Source organism: Aegilops tauschii, chromosome 2, assembly GCF_002575655.3.
Source record: "Aegilops tauschii subsp. strangulata cultivar AL8/78 chromosome 2, Aet v6.0, whole genome shotgun sequence".
Classification (NCBI taxonomy): domain Eukaryota; kingdom Viridiplantae; phylum Streptophyta; class Magnoliopsida; order Poales; family Poaceae; genus Aegilops; species Aegilops tauschii.
In genome coordinates, this window is record NC_053036.3 from 470,156,692 (window position 1) to 470,164,385 (window position 7,694).

The following is a 7,694-nucleotide window of genomic DNA, read 5'->3' on the forward strand; positions in this document are numbered from 1 at the left end:
CTCGATACGGCGCCCTCAGAAGCGGACGCGAAAACTGCGTTTTCGCAGATCGGGAGGAGTTTTTTACTGTGTCCCTCAAATTTTTTTATGGATCCGATGGGTTTACAATGTCTGATGTGGCAGCATTTTTCGTGCGGACCCGCATTTTGGCGGTTATTTTACAGGTCGGGGCATTATACGGGGTCTATTAAAGATGCTCTAAGTTCCATGAATCGTAGACAACAGTGGCGACCTGTCTTGTTTTTTTTAGCGAAAAAGCATACGCCCGATTTTATAAATAAAGCCACTAGGCAAAGTATCACAACCAACATCCAACAACCAAGCCAACAAAGTAGCAACCAGCATTAAGGAAGGTTCGCGTACATGGCTAATGAGCCAATCATGGCACGCAGGCCAGCAATCAAAAGGCAGGATAAAAGTAGCCAGAACTAAGGCGCCGACCGATTCCGCCGCGTCAAGGAGGAAGCCGTGGACCGGACGTTGGATGTCATAGCATCAAAAGCCTCGAGGTCCGCCTCCTTAATCAATAATCTCCACTGCTGCAGAAATACATCAGTTTTAAATAAGCAACTCACAGGATTAGCCGGGAAGGTAAGCTCGATGGTAAATTTGTTGCGAATGGTCCACAGCGACCAATAGATCACCGCAAACCCAACCCAGAAGATACTTTTTGAAGCCCCAGATAAGCCGCTGGATAGTCTCCTCAAGTCCACGAAGGACGAGGATTCCAGTTCACTTGCAGCCAAAAGCGAATACAACACCACACGAATTTAGCCAGAGAGCAATGAAAAAAGATATGGTCAGTGTTTTCGATGACCCCACATAGGGCGCATCTATCAGAGCCCAGACCGTTTCTTTTCCGAATTTGATCAGCCGCGGGAAGCTCCCCACGAAAAGCTTGCCACATGAAAATTTTGATCTTAGGAGGGATACGAGCTCTCCAAATGCATTTGAACTTAGACGTGGGAGAGTCAGAAATAATTTTAGCGTAGACAGACTTAACTGAAAAGCGACCAGAAGAGGAATGGGGCCAGACAACAGAGTCCTCTTCCTCCGAGAGCAAGGGGAAGCAAGCAGTAAGGCGATGCCAGTCTTCCAACTCTACAGGAGAAAGCGTCCTACGAAGGTCTAGGTCCCAGTTATTTAAAGAGAGCTCGAAGATAGAGATCTCCGGATTAGGACAGTAAGAAAACAGGATCGGGAATGCCACTGCGAGGGTGGAGTCCCCGTACCACCAATCTAACCAAAAGCGAGTAGACTTACCATTTCTAACTACAAACTTGACCAAGGATTGAAAAATAGGACGAACTTTAATGAGCCGCCGCCAAAACTGGGAGCCACCAGTGGGCGAAGCAAACATGGGACTCGAAACCGTGAAGTACTTAGCCTTGAGAATGGTTAACCAAAAGGGGCTCTTCACAGAAGACATGATTTTTGTGACGCCCTGAGACCGATGCTCTAGTTGCCTTCCATTTATTTTTCATTATCGTCGTGTGTTTCAATTGTTTGTTGCCATGAACATGTTGAGTGCTTTGTCATATCTTTGCTTCTTGCACCATGCTCATCTCACTTGTTATGGTGCATTCTGCCTTTGTCTTTTTTTGTTGCATTGCATCATGATCATCATTGTAGTGTGCATAGTTGTTGCGAGCTTGTTATCTTCTGAACTCCTTCTCCTCATCTTATTTGTTGTTTCATCTTGCCCTTTCCATCTAAACCATCATCAAGTGCAACACCCCATCTCTAGCTTCTTCCTTTCAATTCTCACCCATTTATTCAAGTGACATTATTTCTGTTCTGTATAATGTTCATTCTTTTCCTATAAATTCTCAACCATGCCTTCAACCTCTCTGCCGAATTTCAGCTCCTTTGAAGATGTTTTGGTTGGGTTCAAAAATGGCTCAAGTTTGAATGTAATTCAAACTTGGATTATTTTTCTACCTCTAAAAAAAAGTCCAACTCAATTTATTCGAATACTATATAAATTCTGGAGTCCAGGGGTATATTCATTTCTTCACCACCACTCTCCTACCTCCCTGGACTTTTCCTTGTCTACAGCTGTGAATTTAAATTCACAGAACTAAGTAAAAGGGGAAAGCCCTCCTGGTGCAGCAACTTGGGCCTTTTTCCCTCTCCCGCAGCCCAACAGAGCACATTAACCGCAGCCTAGTCAGCCCACGCGTACAGGAGCTTCGTCCTCCTGTACGGCAGTGCATCCAGCGTGTCCACGTCGGACATGGGCGTGATTTGACGGCCGTCCGGCGTCCCTAGCCCCTATATATCATGTCACCGGGTCCCTAGGGTTCCTCCTCGACCGATCCCCCTCCTCTCCTTCCCTCACCACCGCCAGGTAAGGCTAGCCACGCCATGCCGTCGCCCTGCCCACCATGCTCCGGCCGAGCTTGAGCTCGAGCTCGGAGTAGCTCGTCGCTGCGCCTCCGACCCCTCAGCCACTCTGGAGAGGAACGCCAAGTACCACTCCGTCCCCTTCCTCCACGCACGCGACCACACGGCCTCGGGTTCGACCTCCACGACGCTGTTTTCTTCCTCTTCTTCCCGGACAGCATCTTCGCCAAGTTCAGAGCTCGCTCCGGTCGCCTCCGGCGCGTATCCGTCAACCTCTCCGTGTCCTGGGGTGAGCTGGATAACGCATCTCCCACTCCTTTTCTTTCCATGGCGTGTAGAACCCCGTAGCACTCGCCCGATAAATGTCTTCGCCGCGCTCGCAGTGCTCCGGCGATCTCTGAAGTTTTAGTTGCGCATGTTTTGCTGCTGCACGTGCACACGCGCACTCGCGCTCTCCCCTGTTCCCACATGCTCGCGCACGCTCGCTCGCTGCTTCCGTAGCCCCGCATGCATCTGCACGCGCGCGTCCGCACGCACCCCCTGCTGAACACGCATGCCCGCGCCTGCTCAGCCGCCCTCGCCGCCGTCGCGTTTGCTCGCCCGCAACCTCGCGTCGTTGCTCCACCACACGCACCCTGGCACATTTCCGCACCCCCGCCGGTGATCCGCTGCACTTGTAGCCGCTGCTTTGCTCGTCGTCGTCGCCGGCAAGTTGCTGTGCGTCGTCGTTTGCCCTCTTTAACCAGAGCTATGCACCTTACTATTCACAAGCATCCAACCAGCCCGACTGGTCAGCACGCAGCGCACACAAGGAGGTTCTGGGTTCGAGCCCCAGGCGCCCCAACTTTTTGCCCTGTTTCCTTTTATTTTGCTCCCACACACTCAGCCGCTGGACCTCAAATCCTCTTGGGCCTCATTCACTCTCTGGCCGCCGCACTGTATTGCTTCTGGCCCGCGTATGTGTTTTTTTATTTTCTGCTCTGTGATATTTTGCATTTTCCAGTGCATGCATATTTACAGGAAATTCCACTGTTTTGTATTGTTAGTAACTAAATATGCATGCATCCAAATTAAACAAACTATATATGTAAAATGCTTAGAATTTTGCATAGTTTCGTAATATGCCACTCTCATCCATGTTAAAAATGTTTAAACTTGCTGTTTGTCTAATTTTGCATAAATGCCATGTTAAAATGATTTATTTCATAACTAAATAACCGTAGCTCCGATTTTAATAAACTTTATATGTAAATGGGGTGAAAAAATGTCTACATTAACTTGGTGCACTTTGTTTTACTGTTTAACAATATTAAAATTATGGTTTAGGGCAGAACAGTAGCAAATTAAAAATATGCATATGGGGATTCTCCGGAATTGTTGTTTGTTGTTCCGGCCTCATTTAAACTTGTCTAGATAGGTAGTTTTTCATATGCTTCACCCCTTGCCATGTTTAATAACATTTAATTTTGTTGGGTTCATAAACGAGAGAGAACTAAATAATTGGTGTGGTGTTTTGTCAATATGCAAATCGTTGCATATTGAGCTCCAGTTAATTGGTAGCATTGTTTGTGCACTTTGCCATGCCTTGCCTCATTAAGCCAGACATGCATCATACTTGGTTGTGCATCATGCCATGTTTAGGCTTGTGTGTTTACCATGTTGCTTGCTTCTTTCCGGTTTGCTTCTCTCGTTAGCTTCGGTTTCGTTCCGGAGTTGGGAGGATTCGTTCGACTACGTCCGTTTGTCGTCTTCATGGACTCGTTCTTCTTCCTTGCAGGATCTCAGGCAAGATGACCATTACCCTCGATATCACCTCTATCTTTTCTTGTTAGTTGTTCGCTCTATCGCTATGTCGCGCTACCTACCACTTGTTTATCATGCCTCCCATATTGCCATGCCAAGCCTCTAACCCACCTTCCTAGCAAACCGTTGTTTGGCTATGTTACCGCTTTTGCTCAGCCCCTCTTATAGCGTTGTTAGTTGCAGGTGAAGTTGAAGATTGCTCCATGTTGGAACATGATTATGTTGGGATATCACAATATCTCTTATTTAATTAATGCATCTATATACTTGGTAAAGGGTGGAAGGCTCGGCCTTATGCCCGGTGTTTTGTTGCACTCTTGCCGCCCTAGTTTCCGTCATACCGGTGTTATGTTCCTTGATTTTGCGTTCCTTATGCGGTTGGGGTTATGGGACCCCCTTGACAGTTCGCTTTGAATAAAACTCCTCCAGCAAGGCCCAACCTTGGTTTTACATTTGCCTCACCTAAGCCTTTTTCCCTTGGGTTTCCGGAGCCCGAGGGTCATCTTTATTTACCCCCCAGGCAAGTGCTCCTCTGAGTGTTGGTCCGAACTAGAGTCCTTTGCAGCGCCTCCTCGGGGAAACTTGAGGTCTGGTTTTAGTTGTACTGAGTGCTCATCCGGTGTGCCCTGAGAACGAGATACGTGCGACTCCTATCGGGATTTGTCGGCACATCGGGCGGCTTTGCTGGTCTTGTTTACCATTGTCGAAACGTCTTGTAACCGGGATTCCGAGCCTGATCGGGTCTTCCCAGGAGAAGGAATATCCTTCGTTGACCGTGAGAGCTTGTGATGGGCTAAGTTGGGACACCCCTGCAGGGTATAAACTTTCGAGAGCCGTGCCCGCGGTTATGTGGCAGATGGGAATTTGTTAATATCCGGTTGTAGAAAACTTGAAGTAAACTTAATTAAAATACACCAACCGCGTGCGTACCCGTGTTTGCCTCTTTTCGAGGAAGTTCGGGAGGAGAACACGGTTTGTGTTATGTTTGACGTAAGTAGGAGTTCAGGATCACTTCTTGATCATTACTAGTTGGCGACCGTTTGCTTAGCTCCTCTTCTCGCTCTTGTTTCGTAAGTTAGCCACCATACATGCTTAGTCGCTGCTGCAACCTCACCACTTTACCCCTTCCATACCCTTTAAGCTTTGCTAGTCTTGATACCCATGGTAATGGGATTGCTGAGTCCTCGTGGCTCACAGATTACTACAACACCAGTTGCAGGTACAGGTTATCCGATGATTATGACGCGAGAGCGATGTTTACTTGTGTTGGAGTTCTTCTTCTTCTCCGTCGATCTTGGGTTAGGTTCCGGGTCGGCAGCCTGGGCTAGTAGGGTGGATATTGTTTGAGTTTCTGTTTGTGTTCCATCCGTAGTCGGATGTTGATCTCTTGTATGATGTTGATGTATTCTTGGGGCGTTTGCGCCTTATGTATGTATCCCCAACTATTATGTAATGGTTTGATGTAATGATATCCACCTTGCAAAAGCGTCTTCAAGATGCGCTTCTATCCTTGGTGGGACCATCGAGTTCCCTTAGGATATGGTCATATTAGGCCAAGGTATTTGAAAGGAAAGGAGCCTAGGGAGCAATTAAGGAGGTGAGCAACTCTTTGGGCCTGAACGTCCGAGACCCCAGTAACAATGACTTCACTCTTGGCGAAATTAATTTTAAGACCAGACAGCGCTTCGAAGCAGAGGAGCAGGAAATTCAGGTGGGTTATGCTAGCCTCATTTAATTCAACCATAATGATAGTATCGTCCGCATATTGTAAGTGGGAAATGCCATTAGGGACAAGGTGAGAGCTGACAGGAGTAATGTGCCCAGCTGCGACAGCCCGAGTCAGAATATGAGAAAGAGCATCCGCGACAAAGTTGAAGAGAAGAGGAGAGGTAGGGTCACCTTGCCTCAGGCCCCTACCGTTGGCGAAGAAGTGACTAACATTTCCATTGACCGAAACCGCAGTGTGGCCACCTGTGACCAACTGCATAAGCCTGTGTACTACCGCACCGTCAAAGCCCTTGGCTAGTAGCACTTGTCGAAGGAACTTCTAACTGACCGAGTCGTAAGCTTTTTCGAAGTCCAGTTTAAGAATCACCGCTTTGGAGCCACGGGCGCGCATGTCATGAACGATCTTGTGTAGATAGAGAATACCATCCAGAATAAACCTGCCCTTAATGAAAGCTGATTGGAACGGGCTAAGAGTGCGATGAGCGATTGGGGAAAGCCTTGGAGCAAAGCCTTTAGCGGGTAGCTTCGCGAAGTTATTGATCAAGGCTATAGGTCTGAACTGAGTGATCAAGTCAGCCCCTTTGACTTTAGGAATAAGAGTAAGCACAACATAGTTTAGCTGTGAAATATCAACGGTGCCCAAGCAGAAGCCTTGAATGATAGCCTGAATGAGACCCCGCAGCTGTGGCCAGAACTGCCTAAAGAAGGGAATGGAGAAGCCGTCAGGGCCTGATGCCGCATTGGAGTTGGCTGAGCGAATCGTACCGAAAATCTCCTCATCAGAAAGGGGAATCAGCAAGGCTTCGTTATCATCACTCGTAACCTGATCCTGAGAGGTCCAGAAAGAATTGGCCAGTATAAAGCCTACCTCAAGCTTAGCAGAAAGGAGACAGGTGAAGAAGTTGACCACGTGCGACATAATCTGGGGGGGGGGGGTCAGATACCTTGACGTTATTGATGAGCAAACTATCGATCAACCAGCGGCGACGCCTACCGTTGGCTATGGCAAAGAAGTATGCAGTAGGGAAGTGGCCTTTTAGGGTCTAGTTAATGGTGCCCCTTTGCCTCCAATATACTTCCTCTTGTTGGTGCAGAGCCAGCAGGGCCTCTTCTAAATCATACCGAGCCTGCCATTCAAAGGAAGAGAGGCCATATCCATCCACGCGAGCGTCCAAGGAACCAATTTGGGCAGCAATCTGAGCCTTGTCACGCCTTGACTTGCCAGCGTGCTTCATAGCCCACCCACGAAGAAATTTATGGAGGAAATAGGAGCATTGGTGCCAGTCATCCATCGGTCTGAAAGAACGTCGAGCCGAAGATAAGAGAGAAGAGATCTTATGTGCAATCAGATCAGCAAAACCATCAACCAGGAGCCAAGACGCATCAAACTGAAATCGCGGAAAGAGACAGAGCGAATCCCATCGTCAAGAATCAAGGGCGCGTGGTCAGACCCCACGATGGGCAAGGCCCGCAGGGAGGCCCGAGGAAGCAATGAGTCCCACCTGGGACATATAAAAACACGATCAAGAACAGAACAGATGGGAGCCGTTTGGTGGTTCGTCCAGGTGTATCGGGCACCAACCCTAGGTGTTTCGCGGATAGCAGAATCCCGAATAAAAGCGTTAAACGCGTCAGCAAGCGGCCAAGAAAAATTAGGCAAATTTTTATCCAGAGGAGAACGCATCAGATTAAAGTCGCCGGCAATAAGCAGAGGGAGGTCACAAGACTCTATCTTATTCAGAATTTCATCCAAGAAGATATGAGAAAGAGAGTGATCAGCCGGGCCATAAACAACCATAACTTCCAAAAGCATATTG

The 7,694-nt window shown here is 48.1% G+C and overlaps 1 long non-coding RNA gene across 1 annotated transcript; it reads left to right on the forward strand.

The window, feature by feature from the left end:
- Positions 1-2,334: 2,334 nt before the first annotated feature.
- On the forward strand, positions 2,335-5,659 carry LOC141042058 (uncharacterized). The gene is made up of 2 exons (XR_012203868.1): positions 2,335-2,635; positions 4,041-5,659. It is a non-coding gene; the product is annotated as an uncharacterized lncRNA (long non-coding RNA).
- Positions 5,660-7,694: the final 2,035 nt, after the last annotated feature.